The following is a 16,721-nucleotide window of genomic DNA, read 5'->3' as shown; positions in this document are numbered from 1 at the left end:
TATCATTTGAATCCTGACAAGCAAGGGGATTGTCAATGACTTTCTTGAAGAATCCATCCTTTTTCATAAAATGTGATCAAGGGAAACCAAATTCATAATGGCAAGACTAGAATTTGAAACTGCCTCCAAGTATAAATACAGAATCTAAACTGCTGCACTAACTACTTCAATGAAGATTTCTTGGAAACATTTAGCAGAAGCAATACATTTTCATAAGTAAAACTGGATAATAAAAGAGACATAATGGATTAGTTGCCTTCAACTACTAATATTTTCAATACTTTGGGATTTATAACACAACAGTTCATCCCTACAAACCCTCATCTTCTCATCATTTTCAGTAACTGTCCCATAATACAGCAGTGTCTATCCAGACAACCGTTGAAATAGGTGGTTCCCAATTTGATTCAGACCACCTGCATTAAGTTCTGTAAGCACAGGAATCTAAACTATAGTTCTGTTTGGACTGTTTAAATACTAATCAGTGTGATAGAGGTATCAATCAAACAAGGGAAACTCCAGGTAGGAGTATCAACAGTGTAGGAAAAGATAAATTGCTACTTACCGTAAAGAAGACACATTAAGCTGCAGAAAGGCACAATTAAAAGACACTTATACAGAACTTTCAGCCACAGCCTTCATCAGAAAAAGAGAAACATATACCATTCATATACATGCACACACGACAGCCATCTCCAGTATCTCAGACCAGAATGCAACTATCACGTGAGATGCAAGCAGCAGTCTGAAGGTGGGGAAGAGGAAGGGATAGTAGTGTATGAGTGGGAACAGAGATGAATGCTATCTGGTAGAGTGTGTACGGACTAGAATGCCAACAGGAGCAACGTCAAGAGGTTGTGGGGCAGGGAAGTGATGGAAAAAGGAGTGAAAAAGGAAATGAGGGAAAGATGGGCAGGTGAGTTGGCAGAGGGTGCAAACAAAGAGGGTGGGAGATGAAAGTGGGGAGGAGATAATAGGACATAGGGGATGGAAACTGTTCAGTGGAGTGTGTCAGTACAGTATGTTACTGTAAGTTGAGGCCATGATAATTACGGGAGCGGAGAATGTGTTGTAAGGATAACTCCCATCTGCACATTTCAGAAAAGATGGTGGTGGAGGAGGGATCCAGATGACTCTGGTAGTGGAGCAGCCATTAAAATCAAGTATGTTATGTTCAGTTGCATGTTGTGCTACAGGGTGGCCTGCTTTGCTCTTGGTCACAGTTTGTCAGTGGCCATTAATACTGGTGGACAGCTGGGTGGTAGTCACACCGATATAAAAAGCTGTGCATTGATTGCAGCAGAGTTGGCAAATGACATGGTTGCTTTACAGGTGGCTCTGGCCCTTATGGGGTAGGGTAGACCTGTGACAGCACTGGTACAGGAAGTGGTAGGTGGGTAGATTGGGAAGGTCTTGTACCTGGGTCTTCTACAGGGATATGATCTTTGCGGCAAGTTGTTGGGATTGGGAGTGGCATAGGGGTGGACTATGATGTTGTGGAGGTTGGATGGGCGATGAAACACCACTTTAGGAGGGGGCGAGAAGTATCTTGGGTAGTATGTCCCTCATTTCAGGGCATGATGATAAGAAATGAAAGCCATGATGAAGGATAGTTCCAGTCTGGGGTGGTGCTGGGTGACACTCCTTTGTGGCTGGTTCTTGGGGATCGTGGGAGGATTGGAGGTGTGAGCGGAAATAGCATAAATGTGTTTGCGGGCTACGTCTGGGGGATATATTCCTACTGACCCCATCCTGATTTACTTTAGCATTTTATATTCCACACCTACCCAAGCTACATGAATGTTTGATCCTCGTCCTACCATCTTCCCTTATTGCAACACCCATCTTCCCTTGTTGCAACACACACACACACACACACACACACACACACACACACACACACACTTTATTGTTCCTTTACTCCCATGTTTCTGTATATTTTTAATGTGTTTATACATATTTTTACGTGGTTTCATGTGGTTTCACACACTGTTGCATATTTTTAAGTATCTGTGCATATTTTTGCATTTCTGTGCATGTGTCTGTGTGTCTTTGCATATTTTCATGCTTTTTATGCATCTTTTTGCTTATCCAGCTCCTCTCACAACCATCAACAGCTATTTTGCCCATTTCTGCTTCATTCCTGTCTCCTTCACACCATTCCTGTCACAACGGACACTGCTCTGTCCTGCACCAGCTCAGAAAATTATATCTTTCCATGGTTAAAACCCAGTCCCACATCCTATTTCTCAAATGCTGCCTATACAATGGAATCCTCCCAAGTGGCCTAATCATACTGATTCCTTTCTCTGGAACCCATCCCTCCTTTCACAATGACCTATACCTGCTCAGATTTTGCCAATCTCCGGCCTTCACAAGCCTGGTACTACAAAAAAACATCCCCATGGCACAGGCATCCCAGAACCACCTCTGCTCCTTCCACAAGATACTTTTACTGTGCAATCCCTACTCCATAAGTCACATTGCTGAAACTGAATCCATGCTCTCCAGCACCTGAAGGAATATTCCAGACACCAGCTCCATAAGTTACCCAACCTGCTGACATACTACTGCCATCTCAGAGCACCACTATCCAACTCCTATCCTACCCACATTGTTCCTCCTAGTCCACCTTTCATAGCGCCTAAACCTTGCCTAGCTGACCTTTTCAACTTGCAACATCCACCAAAACTCCCTACCAACTCTCCACCAAATCCAGAGTCGAAACATTCCTGTAACACTGTTGTTAACCTTTCCACCAAAACTCTCACCTGCATTGAAGTTTCACTCTTATCCAAAGGTCTCCTCACCCATAGCTATACACCCAAATTTAACCAAGCTGGACTTGTCAAACACATACTCTCTTTCCCCCTATCCCTGCAATGGATGCACTTATTTGCTCCCAATCCCTCCAACCAAAACCACCCTAATTCCAACACTGAACATTGCCTCTTCCAGTTCAACTGTGATCCTCCCCCCTCCCTCCTAACCACCCACTGGTCACCTTCCAGGTATTCCTTACCTCTAACTCATCCTCACCATCCTTCTGCAGGTTCCTTTTTCAGAACACCAACCTTTCAGTAGAAGAAAGAATACCCTACTGCATACAACCTCAAAACAAATCCTGACCTAATCATCCTACCTGCAAACAAAGGTTCCATGATTGTTGTTATCAACCACAGTGATTACCTGGCAGAAGGCCTCCATTAACTATCTGATCCTCCACCTATAAATTCTGCGAGCGATGCCATCTCAAAAGTCCAACACATTCTCCAATCCCTGCTTAAATTCTTAGGCCCTTCCCAAAACCTCTCCCCTGAATCCATTTTCCTCCTCACCTCTATAACACACCACACACTCACCTCCTACATGCTCCCCAAAATCCACAACCCAACATTCCTTGCTGCCCCACCTGTGGCTAGTTATTGTGCCTCCACTGAAAGAATTTTGGCCCTCATTGACCAACACCTCCAAACAATTGCCCAAAATCTAGCCTCCCACATCAAAGACACCAGCCACTTCCTTCACTGATTCTGACCATCCTCACCCCTTTACCTCCTGGGTCCCTACCCATCACTGTTGACGCCACCTCTCTATTCACCAACATCCCTCATGCCCAGAGTCTTACCAACACTGAAAGCTACCTTCCACAACATCCTTCAGATCCCAGACCCACTATCTCATTCCTCATACACCTTACTAACTTTATCCTAACCCACAATTCTTCTCCTTTGAGAGGAAGGTATACAAACAAATCTGTGGCACAGCAATGGGCACCTGTGTGGTATCCTCCTGTGCCAATCTGTTTATGAGCCATCTATAGGAAACTTTCATCATCTCCAAAAATGCCAAATCCTTAGTCTGGTTCATGTTCATTGAAGATATCTTCATGATCTGGACTTGGGACCATGACAACCTATCTTCATTCCTTCACAACCTCAACACCTTCTCTACCATCAGCTTCAGATGGTCCTCCTCAACCCCTGTGCCACCTTTCTAGATGCTGACCACCACCTCTCTGATGGCACCATCCCACCAGCAGCAAGAATACCTGCAAATTGACAGTTGTCATCCATTTTACACCAAAAAGTCCCTTCTATAGAGCCTGGCAACCCAGGGACAACGTGACTGCAGTGACAAGAACTCCCTTACTCAGTATGCTGAGGGTCTCACCAAGGCCTTCACAGACCTAGTCTATAAATAGATCTCCTGTGCCATTTTCCCTCACAGCTCCAATTCTCTCACCATCCCCAAGACCCAGCCACAATGGCGTGTCCCCTTCATCACCCAGTACCAACCCGGACTGAAACAACTGAACCATATTCTTCGTCACAGCTTTGATAACCTATCATCATCTGTTGAAATGAGGGACATCCTACCCAAGATTCTTCCCACCACTCCTAAAGTGGTATTCTGTCACCTACCCAACCTCCACAATATCCTAGTCCTTCCCGATGCCACTCCCGGTCCCAATGCCTTGCCACAAGGATCATACCCCTGTGGAAGATCCAGGTGCAAGACCTGCCCAATTCACCCACCCAGCACTTCCTATTCCAATACTGTCACAGGTTTATCTTACCCCATCTGGGGCAAGGACCACCTATGAAAGCACCTATGTCATTTACCAGCTCTGCTGCAATCATTTCCCAACCTGTTAGACAGGTGTGACTATCACCCAGCTGTCCACCTGGATGAATGGCCACTGCCAAACTGTGACCAAGAGCAAAGCAGACCACCCTGTGGCACAACATGCACTGAACATAACATGCTTGATTTTAATGGCTGCCCCACTACCTGAGTCATCTGGATCCCTCCTCCACCACCAGCTTTTCTGAACTGCACAGATGGGAGTTATACTTACAAAACATTCTCTGCTCATGTGATTATTCCGGCCTCATCCTAAGGTAACATACTGTCCCCCACCCTCCACCCAACAATTTCCACCCCATCTGTCCCGTCATCCCCTCCCCATTCTCATCTCTCACCCTGTTTATTTGCCACCCTCGGCCAATGCGCCTGCCCGTCTTTGACCACTCCTTTCCTTCGTTGCATTTCTGGCCCGAGATGCTGGAGGTGGCGGTTATGTGTGCATGAGGTGTGCTTGCTTGTGTGTGTTTTTCTTTTGCTGATGAAGGCTGTGTCCTAAAGCTCTGTGTGTCTTTTAAATGTGCCTGTCTACACAGGAATCAATCTTCTTTTTAATATTTTTCATTATTTGATGAAGCATTTTAGGATGTTCAACTGAGCATTCAGCACTGCTCAAGCCAAAAATTAATTTTACATGAGCATTTTTAAGAAGCAGGGAGCCATTATATAATGAATTTATTAGAATGTAAAAGAGTTCTTCTGGCTATGATTGTATTCTTCATAGAAGGTCATTCCATATCAAATCACCCAATAAAAAATAAATTTTACACCCACTTCCTTAGATTTTCATGAAATTTGTCTCAAATGGTTCTAATACCATCCTGACAACACCTGCAATTTTTTTTTGCTGTATCTCTTATAGTTTTTTTTTAATAAATTTTTAAAGTTTTTATGTTTTGCGTTTTCCGAACCTTTGGAAATGGTAAATTTAATTTGTATTCAAAACTTTAAAATTGCTTATCTTAAAAACTCTTTTAGATAACTTCATGAATTTTTGCAGCAAGTTTATTTATTATACATATTTGCAGATAAAAATGATACTATTAAAATATATTAATATTTTCTATGAAAAAAATGTATATATGTATTTTTTTCTTTTTTTTAACGGATGTTTTGTTTTATAAGAATTGCAATATCTAGAGTCTCAGACCTGATAGAATGCTCAAATTTGTTTTAATTTGCTCTTAAACATATAGGCTACTTGATAAAACAAAAATAATGATGGCTTTTTAACATGTTTATTAATTATAGTAGATTACATTAGAATTATGTACAAATATAGTGTTCTTACAACACTTATGTATAACCCAACTGATTGCTTGAAACATTGAATTTTTTGAGTAATTTTGTCTTTTTAATAAACATTAATGCTGATTCAAACTGTTTTTCCACTTCATCCAAGAGCTTTCAGTTCTTTTGATACAGTTTTTTTTGAAGTAATTCATTCTTCCAGTGCCGCTTGATTGAGGTGCATCTACTACACAGACTATATGATCCAAAGGCACTATGCAAGAATCTTCTCTTTCAGGCCAATAAAATGATGCAGCTGGTCCTGAAGGATGTAGAAATAGAATTTCTGCATCTTCTTCGTCATTGAATATTGTTTTTACCTGTCCAAAGTACCAGTTACCATCTTGATTTGCATGGTTCAACACGAACCCAATCAGAAGAAGAATGGAAAGAAAAGACTAAGGAGGGTTTTACACTACCTGCAGTCCTTCTAATTTCAAGGTTGTTTGTTGGAAGTGGTTTGAAGTTATGAAAACTTCTTGTTCCAGGAATGGTTCGGGTTGCTGAAAAAACGTTTTTCTAGTTTTAACCGTAGCAAATCAGCTTCTTTTTTGTCAATAAAGTGAAAATGAATGTTTTGAATATTTTTTTCACAAAACTTGTACACATCGATTGCTGTCATTATTTGTTCTTCATCTGAAAGCTGTAGACTGGCTTTCCTTAAAATTCTTTTAATAGTTCCTCCTAGGCCATTACAAATTGACTTCCCATGACTTGTTGCAAAAAAAGTGTGTTGGGCCTTCAAATTAAAGTCTCTCAAGTGTTCAGTCAAATTTTTAAAACTGTTTCTATTTTTGTACTGCCCAGCACAACCATCTGTAAAGTAGTGAACTGAGTCAATGTCAGTATGATGTAATGACAGCCACTTTGTAATTTCTTTTTGTACAAAGTTAACAAAACCAGTGTCATGTTCTTGGTCATCACTAATAAAACAGTGGTTGGAAACAAAAACATTGTTTTCCTCATTTCCTAGGAAAACTCCAACTGGGTGTAGAGTACAATCACCTCTATTCCAGTGGTAACTTTGGATCTCATTTTGTATAACAAAGGAATAATTTTCACTGAAATCCATCATAATAATTGCTGTTTTGGTGGTGGGTCTTCTTTCAATCTTTTAAAGGCTGCTGATTGGGACTTTGCTATAAACAAGTGCGGGGTGAGCTTTTCCAACGACCTAACCAATAAAGAAATGTAGTCTTCAACACTGATAGACTGTTTGATCATTTCTGCCCTGTCTGTGTTAACCCACTGACTGATTACAATTTCTTCTTCTAAATCATAATCTTCACTTAGTTTTTCAGTTAAGTACTCAGTTAGTGCAGCATTTGCAGGACAGCTGCCGCAATGATGTAGCATGCAGTTTTGGTTTTCCGTGTTGCACACAAGCATCTTTATTAGGTCTTTATAAGATTCTTCAATTTTCACAGCATCCAATAATAGTTTAATATTCTGGTGGATACTGCATACACATACAGTGTGTGTGTGCCTGCAGCACCAGCAAGGATACACCATTTAGGTCTCAAGAAACAAAATTATGAAAATCCTACTTCTACCTCGGGATTATCCCATTTGAAAGAATAATAGAGTTCTCTCAAGTTACACAAAATGAGTCTTTTTTGCATGTACACATTTTTTTGAACACTTACTTTGTCTTTTTTTCCAGGTAGCACTCTGGAACTTTCATCCTTTTCATAAAAGTCTGTTACAAGTCTTACTGTATTTTCAGAAAGAGTTTTACCTTTTTTTGGACCAGGAGTTTCCAAAATACCCTTTTCAGATTTTAGCTTTCTAGCTTGTCGCACCATGTACTCACTTACATTAAATTCTTTCATCACTTTATTTCGCCTCCAAGAATCTGGAGCCAATGTCAGAATCAAGATTTTTCTAGACCTCCAACAGATGACATCTTCTCTTTCATAAGAGAAATCATTACATCAAAATCCTTTGCTTTCTCAACCACACTTGTATCTTCTTCGTCATCATCAGAACTTGGTGCATCATATTTTAATGCTTTTGAAACCGTCTTTTTAGCAGTCTTTTCAATACTACTAACCTTCTTTTTAAAATAAGACCCTTTACTTTGTTCTGACAAGCCTGAAGCTTTATCGGTGTTAAACCTAAATTATCAAGAGCAATGTTTGTTTGTACGAGGGATTCATTTCTGGATTCCAATGATTCTAATTCAACCATGACTTCATCATCTGTTTCACTTTCATTGACTTCAACTCTTAATTTTTCCTCACAAAAGTTACGGCATGTTGAGCAAAGCTTTTGTCCAGGTTTTATGCTACTATTTTTTCTCAGTAATTGTTTAGAAAGATCCAAGCCTACACTTCTCAACAACTTTTGATGGGCTTTTTGTGTTTTTTTTAGTGGGTCTACACATGTTGTTTGATACTTTTCAAAAACATTTAAAAAGTAGTAGCTGTGGAGTGAACATATATTCTTAAATTCACACAGATTAATTCCAGATCGTAAGTGGATCAAATTTTTTTCTTCCTCACTCAATTCAGGTACCGGTTGTAACTTTTTTGAAGGTGTGTAGGTTGTTTGGAAACAGTCAGATTTTTTAAATAACCCTACGCTGCAGGTTTGAATATCTGACATACTGATTTCACTTTTGGTCTGATTACTGTTCTGGTTACTTTTATAGGATATTGGAAAAAAATCTCTGTAAACTAAGTAACAGTACTTACTGAAAGTTCGAATAAACTTAATAAAATACTATCCAAGCACTATTTAACACTGTAATAATTTTTTACTTCAAAACACAGGATTAACAAAACAAAATCCAAGCATACATTGTTACTCCAAGAAGACAAAAACTTATTTTTGGTGTCTAAGTCACTTGGTACTTTTTATTTTTAAAATATAATTGTTGTTGTTGTGGTCTTCAGTCCTGAGACTGGTTTGATGCAGCTCTCCATGCTACTCTATCCTGTGCAAGCTTTTTCATCTCCCAGTACCTACTGCAACCTACATCCTTCTGAATCTGCTTAGTGTATTCATCTCTTGGTCTCCCCCTACGATTTTTACCCTCCACGCTGCCCTCCAATACTAAATTGGTGATCCCTTGATGCCTCAGAACATGTCCTACCAACCGATCCCTTCTTCTGGTCAAGTTGTGCCACAAACTTCTCTTCTCCCCAATCCTATTCAATACTTCCTCATTAGTTATGTGATCTACCCATCTAATCTTCAGCATTCTTCTGTAGCACCACATTTCGAAAGCTTCTATTCTCTTCTTGTCCAAACTATTTATCGTCCATGTTTCACTTCCATACATGGCTACACTCCATACGAATACTTTCAGAAATGACTTCCTGACACTTAAATCAATACTGGATGTTAACAAATTTCTCTTCTTCAGAAACGCTTTCCTTGCCATTGCCAGCCTACATTTTATATCCTCTCTACTTCTACCATCATCAGTTATTTTGCTCCCCAAATAGCAAAACTCCTTTACTACTTTAAGTGCCTCATTTCCTAATCTAATTCCCTCAGCATCACCCGACTTAATTAGACTACATTCCATTATCCTTGTTTTGCTTTTGTTGATGTTCATCTTATATCCTCCTTTGAAGACACTGTCCATTCCATTCAACTGCTCTTCCAAGTCCTTTGCTGTCTCTGACAGAATTACAATGTCATCGGCGAACCTCAAAGTTTTTATTTCTTCTCCATGAATTTTAATACCTACTCCGAATTTTTCTTTTGTTTCCTTTACTGCTTGCTCAATATACAGATTGAACAACATCGGGGAGAGGCTACAACCCTGTCTTACTCCCTTCCCAACCACTGCTTCCCTTTCATGTCCCTCGACTCTTATAACTGCCATCTGGTTTCTGTACAAATTGTAAATAGCCTTTCGCTCCCTGTATTTTACCCCTGCCACCTTTAGAATTTGAAAGAGAGTATTCCAGTCAACATTGTCAAAAGCTTTCTCTAAGTCTACAAATGCTAGAAACGTAGGTTTGCCTTTCCTTAATCTTTCTTCTAAGATAAGTCGTAAGGTCAGTATTGCCTCACGTGTTCCAGTGTTTCTACGGAATCCAAACTGATCTTCCCCGAGGTTGGCTTCTACTAGTTTTTCCATTCGTCTGTAAAGAATTCGTGTTAGTATTTTGCAGCTGTGACTTATTAAGCTGATAGTTCGGTAATTTTCACATCTGTCAACACCTGCTTTCTTTGGGATTGGAATTATTATATTCTTCTTGAAGTCTGAGGGTATTTCGCCTGTTTCGTACATCTTGCTCACCAGATGGTAGAGTTTTGTCAGGACTGGCTCTCCCAAGGCCGTCAGTAGTTCCAATGGAATATTGTCTACTCCGGGGGCCTTGTTTCGACTCAGGTCTTTCAGTGCTCTGTCAAACTCTTCACGCAGTATCGTATCTCCCATTTCATCTTCATCTACATCCTCTTCCATTTCCATAATATTGTCCTCAAGTACATCGCCCTTGTATAGACCCTCTATATACTCCTTCCACCTTTCTGCTTTCCCTTCTTTGCTTAGAACTGGGTTTCCATCTGAGCTCTTAATATTCATACAAGTCGTTCTCTTATCTCCAAAGGTCTCTTTAATTTTCCTGTAGGCGGTATCTATCTTACCCCTAGTGAGATAGGCCTCTACATCCTTACATTTGTCCTCTAGCCATCCCTGCTTAGCCATTTTGCACTTCCTGTCGATCTCATTTTTGAGACGTTTGTATTCCTTTTTGCCTGTTTCACTTACTGCATTTTTATATTTTCTCCTTTCATCAATTAAATTCAATATTTCTTCTGTTACCCAAGGATTTCTACTAGCCCTCATCTTTTTACCTACTTGATCCTCTGCTGCCTTCACTACTTCATCCCTCAAAGCTACCCATTCTTCTTCTACTGTATTTATTTCCCCCATTCCTGTCAATTGCTCCCTTATGCTCTCCCTGAATCTCTGTACAACCTCTGGTTCTTTTAGTTTATCCAGGTCCCATCTCCTTAAATTTCCACCTTTTTGCAGTTTCTTCAGTTTTAATCTACAGGTCATAACCAATAGATTGTGGTCAGAGTCCACATCTGCCCCTGGAAATGTCTTACAATTTAAAACCTGGTTCCTAAATCTCTGTCTTACCATTATATAATCTATCTGATACCTTTTAGTATCTCCAGGCTTCTTCCATGTATACAATCTTCTTTCATGATTCTTAAACCAAGTGTTAGTTATGATTATGTTGTGCTCTGTGCAAAATTCTACCAGGCGGCTTCCTCTTTCATTTCTGTCCCCCAATCCATATTCACCTACTATGTTTCCTTCTCTCCCTTTTCCTACACTCGAATTCCAGTCACCCATGACTATTACATTTTCGTCTCCCTTCACAATCTGAATAATTTCTTTTATTTCATCATACATTTCTTCAATTTCTTCGTCATCTGCAGAGCTAGTTGGCATATAAACTTGAACTACTGTAGTAGGTGTGGGCTTCGTATCTATCTTGGCCACAATAATGCGTTCACTATGCTGTTTGTAGTAGCTTACCCGCATTCCTATTTTCCTATTCATTATTAAACCTACTCTTGCATTACCCCTATTTGATTTTGTGTTTATAACCCTGTAGTCACCTGACCAGAAGTCTTGTTCCTCCTGCCACCGAACTTCACTAATTCCCACTATATCTAACTTCAACCTATCCATTTCCCTTTTTAAATTTTCTAACCTACCTGCCCGATTAAGGGATCTGACATTCCACGCTCCGATCCGTAGAACGCCAGTTTTCTTTCTCCTGATAACGACATCCTCTTGAGTAGTCCCCGCCCGGAGATCCGAATGGGGGACTATTTTACCTCCGGAATATTTTACCCAAGAGGACGCCATCATCATGTAATCATACAGTAAAGCTGCATGCCCTCGGGAAAAATTACGGCTGTAGTTTCCCCTTGCTTTCAGCCGTTCGCAGTACCAGCACAGCAAGGCCGTTTTGGTTATTGTTACAAGGCCAGATCAGTCAATCATCCAGACTGTTGCCCTTGCAACTACTGAAAAGGCTGCTGCCCCTCTTCAGGAACCACACGTTTGTCTGGCCTCTCAACAGATACCCCTCCGTTGTGGTTGCACCTACGGTACGGCTATCTGTATCGCTGAGGCACGCAAGCCTCCCCACCAACGGCAAGGTCCATGGTTCATGGAGGGGTAAATATAATTAATATTATTTAAAAAAAAAATTAGATAACTATTGAACAGGTTAAAAAGCCAGCATAATTTTTCTTTTATCTAATAGCCTATACAATTAAGAGTATTTTAAAACAAATTTGAGCTTTCTATCAGGTCTGAGACTCCAGATATTGCAGTTTTTGTAAAAAACAACCAACAACTACTTGTAATTTTTTTCATTTGGAAGATTTTAATATATATATTTATGGTAATTTTTTTAACATTTATATACAATACACAAACTTATTCCAAAATTTCATACTGATATCTTGAGTATTCTTTAACATACAATTTTTTTTTAGTTGTGAGGACACGTTTAAGTTATGATTTCCGACTGCTGAAACAACGCCAAATCTAAAAACTTTAAAAATTTATTAAAAAAAAAACTATAAGAGATAGAGCAAAAAATTTTACAAGTGCTTTCAGGATGATAAAAGAAGTAATTGTACCAAGTTTCATCAAAATCTGACATGGTTGGTGTCAAGGCCTGGGTGACTTGACATGGAATGACCCTAGAGTATCAAAATCTTACCCTTGAGACACTATATACCCATTTTCTTTTTCCAGTATTTAGAGACATTTTGGAGAAAGCAGTCTGCATCAGCACATTTGTTGTGATCTTCAGTTCAAAGACTGATGTGATGCAGTTCTCCATACCAGTCTTCACCTCTGCATAAATACTGAAACCTACATCTATTTGAACCTGCTGACTGCAGTTAAATCTTCGGTCTCCCTCTACAGGATCCCCACTTTTATCAAGTAGTGCCATACATTTCTTACCCTCCTAATCTGCTTCAGTATCTATTAATCAGTTACCTAGCTGACCCTTCAGCATTATTCAGTACCATCATTTTCCAAATGGTTTTTTCCTCTTCTTGCCTGAACTGTTTATAGTCCATGTTTCACTTCTGTATTACGCTACATTCCAGACAAATATCTTCAGAAAAGGCATGCTAAACACTTAAATTTAGACTCATAGTCAACTTATTTATCTTTTTCAAAGACAAAGATGCTTTGTTTACTATCGTGTTTACCCATCTCTGCAGCTGAATGTTTAGGGTTGCTGCTTCGGTGCAGAAGACCCAGGTTCAATTCCTGGTACCCCCTCAAATTTTTTTCCGAGTATGGAGGTCTGGTATGGGTGCCATTCAGCCCTCATGTGGCCAAATGAGATACTGCCTGACTAAAGAAGCAGCAGTTATCACCAGTACCCATCTACTGGCAATAACGGCCAGAGAGATTAATAGATCACACGTCCAATGATTGTATGTTGCTCCTCGTGCTGTCTTTAGTGACTTGTAAGAAGCAGCTGGCTAGTTGGAACAAGCCTATGGCCTAACCTGTGAGTGGTGTGCTATTGTGTCTGCATTTTATATCCTCCCTATTTCAGCCATTGTCAATTCTTTTACTGCCCAAATAGCAAAACTCATCTATTACACCTGGTGTCTCAATTTACATTCTAATTACTTCAGCAATGTCTGATTTACTTCAATTACATTCCACAACTTTTGCTGACATTCATCTTATAATCTGTTTTCAAGAGACTGTCTATTCTATTCAACTGATCTAAATACTTTGCTGTCTCCGACAGAATTACGATGTTGTTGGGAAACATTAGTTTTTAATTTTCCTCCCTGCAATTTAAATTCCTTTTCAAATTTCTCCTTGGTTTCTTTTACTGCTTGCTCAATGCCCAGAGAGCTTAACACTTGGGATAGGCTACTACTCTATCTCATTTTCTTCTCAACTACTGGTTCCCTTTCATGTCTTTCGACTCTTACAACTGCAGTGTGGTTCACTCCCTGTGTTTTATCCCTGATAACTTCAGTAACACATAGAGTATATTCCAGTCTATATTGCCAAAAGTTTTCTCAGGATCTACAAATGCTACAAACACAGGTTTGTCTTTCTCCAGTTAATTCTATTAAGGTGATGTACAGGATCAGTATCACCTTGTGTGTTCCTATAGTTCTCTGGAGTTCAAACTGATTGTCCCCAGAACTGGTTTCTACCAGACTTTCCATTCTTCTGTTAATAAGTCATGTCAACAGTTTGCAACCTTGACTTATTAAACTGAAGGCTTGGTGTTATTCACACCCATCAGCACCTAACTTCTTTGGAATTGGAATTTTATTACCTTTTTCTTGAATACTGGTCATATTTTGCCTGTCTCATATATCTTCCACACCAAGTGGAATGGTTTTGTGATAGTATGTTCTCCTAAAGATCTTAATAACTCCGAGGGAACAGTGTCTCCTTGAGGTGTGTTGTTACAACTTAAATACTTCAGTGCTCTGTCAAATTCCTTTCACATCACACACCCCCATCTCACCATCTACTTCTCCTTCCTTTTACTCAACATTGATCTATTTCTTTTGTGTAGCCCTTTCACCTTTCTGTGTTTCTTTGGTACTAGCTTGCCATTTGACCTCTTGATATTCATACATTTGCTTTTCTTATCTCCAATGGTTTCTTTAATTTTCCCCACACACGACATCCATACAATTTCCCATAGTCATGCATGTCTCTACAGCTTTGCACATGTAGTCTAATAATTCCTTCTTCACTATTTTGCATTTAAGGTCAATGTCAATTTTTAGATATCTGTATTTGGTTTTGGCTGATTACTTTTATATTTTCTATTTTCATCGATTAATTTTAATATCTGATGTGCTGTTTAAGGATTTATACAGGGCCTTGTATTTGGCCTATTTGATACTTTGTTGACTTAACTTTGCATATCTAAAAACTATCCATTTGCCTTCTCTAGTATTTCTTTCCCCTGCTTCAATCTGTCATTGCCTAATGCTCCATTTGAAACTCTCAACAGTCATTATTTCCATTTATCCTGCTTCTGTCTCCTTAAGATCCTGTCTTCCCGCAATTTCTTCACTTTCATTTGACAGGTCATAACCTACAAATTATGGTGAAAGTTTACATGTGCTCCTGGAAAGATCTTCCATTCTAAAATATGATTACAAAACCTGTATTACCATTACATAGTCCATCTGAAACATCCATGTGTCTTCCACGTATAGAACCTTCTTGCATGGTTCATAAACCATGTGTTGGTAACGATTAAATTGTGTTGTGCACAAAATTCTACTAGGCAGCTTCTTCTATCACTTTCTTTCTCAGTTTATGTTCTCCTGACATTTTTCCTTCTCTTCTTTTTCTTCTTCTTCCTACTTATTGAATTCCAAGCCCTCATCACTATTAAATTTTCACTTCATTTAGCTTTCTGAATAATTTCTTTCATTATTCAGACAGTTAATATTTTTTTTCCTGCCTTAAACATCAGACTGGAACAACTGAATATCCTCATCCTGACTGGTAAAACTGAAGAACTGATAGATGTATGTAAAGGAGAAACCTCTGTACCCTGATATGAATGAGACGAAGTGGAAAGGTAGAGGAATAACAAAACTAAGGAACAGATGTAAACTACATTGGAGTGGCCAAAAAACTGAAGCCAAAAATGGTGTATGTTTTGTATTAAAAAAAGGAAGAGATGTTACTAGAGAGGTAACATACATGAATTAAAGAATTATTAAACTGCACATATCACTTAACAAGAGAGTGCTGATAACTGTTCAGCCATATGCCCCATAGATAGGCTGTAGTGAAGAAGAAAAAGAACAACTGATTTAGAAGCTACAGCAAGAGAAGAAAATTTAATTATAATGGGAGATCTGAGTATCGATGTTGAATCACACAGACCTCGATATGAAAATGTACTGGGTCCACATCACCATGGCAACAGCAACCCACAAGATGAAATCCTTCTAGATCAATATGTAAGGTGTAGACTGAAAAGATTCCAGAAACAGTTAAGTCAGAGACTAACAATATATAGTTGGAATTGAGGATCTAAAACTGTGACCAATTACATCATATTACACAATGAAGCAGGGAAGATCATATGTGCATTCAGAGTTATATCAAGTGAAAGTCTACACCATGTTGACAGATTGCTACTTGCAACAATGAATCACATTGAAGTTCACAGACCTTAGAAATACTGGAAACCAAAAATAAAGGCATGCAAACTGAGGAAGAAAGATAAACAAGTTGGTTGACCAGACTGGATTCAAAGAAAGCATTACTGGAGCTGCAGCACAAGTAAGTGGTAAAACAAGCAAGAAAATAAAAGAAACTTTTTGGTGGAATGATAGGGTGACGAGTGCTGTGAAAGAGGAAAAAAATGAATCCAGAGATAAAGAAATGCAAAAGGGTAGTAGAAGAAATTTACAGAGTAAATGAATTACAGTAGACATTAAAAAAATCAGAATCTAAAAGTAAAAAGAACTGTGGTCGAAGAAAACAGAAAGCTTGGATTAATTTCATAAACTACTATACTGAACAATAAAAAATATAAGAAGAGGCAATGAATACATAAAAGTGATAGAAAAGCCAGACGGCAACACAGTCAGGGAAAAGACAGAAATACGGAAGATCACAAACTCCTATTTTGAAAATCCATACAGCACTGCAGGGGAAGACCACAATGATGTAACCACTTTCTCTTGTAAGGGCAGGGGTACATGTTAGAGGTTTTTGCTCTCACACCTTTTGTCAATCTCAGATAGTAATCACA

At 39.2% G+C, this 16,721-nt stretch overlaps 1 protein-coding gene across 2 annotated transcripts in view; it reads right to left on the bottom strand.

The window, feature by feature from the left end:
* The window catches only part of LOC126475432 (protein FAM234A), a 119,936-nt gene that overhangs the window by 80,803 nt on the left and 22,412 nt on the right, over positions 1 to 16,721 (bottom strand). The gene's annotated exons all lie outside the window — the stretch shown is intronic.

The sequence above is a fragment of the Schistocerca serialis genome, chromosome 4, assembly GCF_023864345.2.
Source record: "Schistocerca serialis cubense isolate TAMUIC-IGC-003099 chromosome 4, iqSchSeri2.2, whole genome shotgun sequence".
Lineage (NCBI taxonomy): Eukaryota > Metazoa > Arthropoda > Insecta > Orthoptera > Acrididae > Schistocerca > Schistocerca serialis.
The sequence above is the reverse complement of the archived record's forward strand: the minus strand, read 5'-3'. Positions and strand labels throughout refer to the sequence as shown.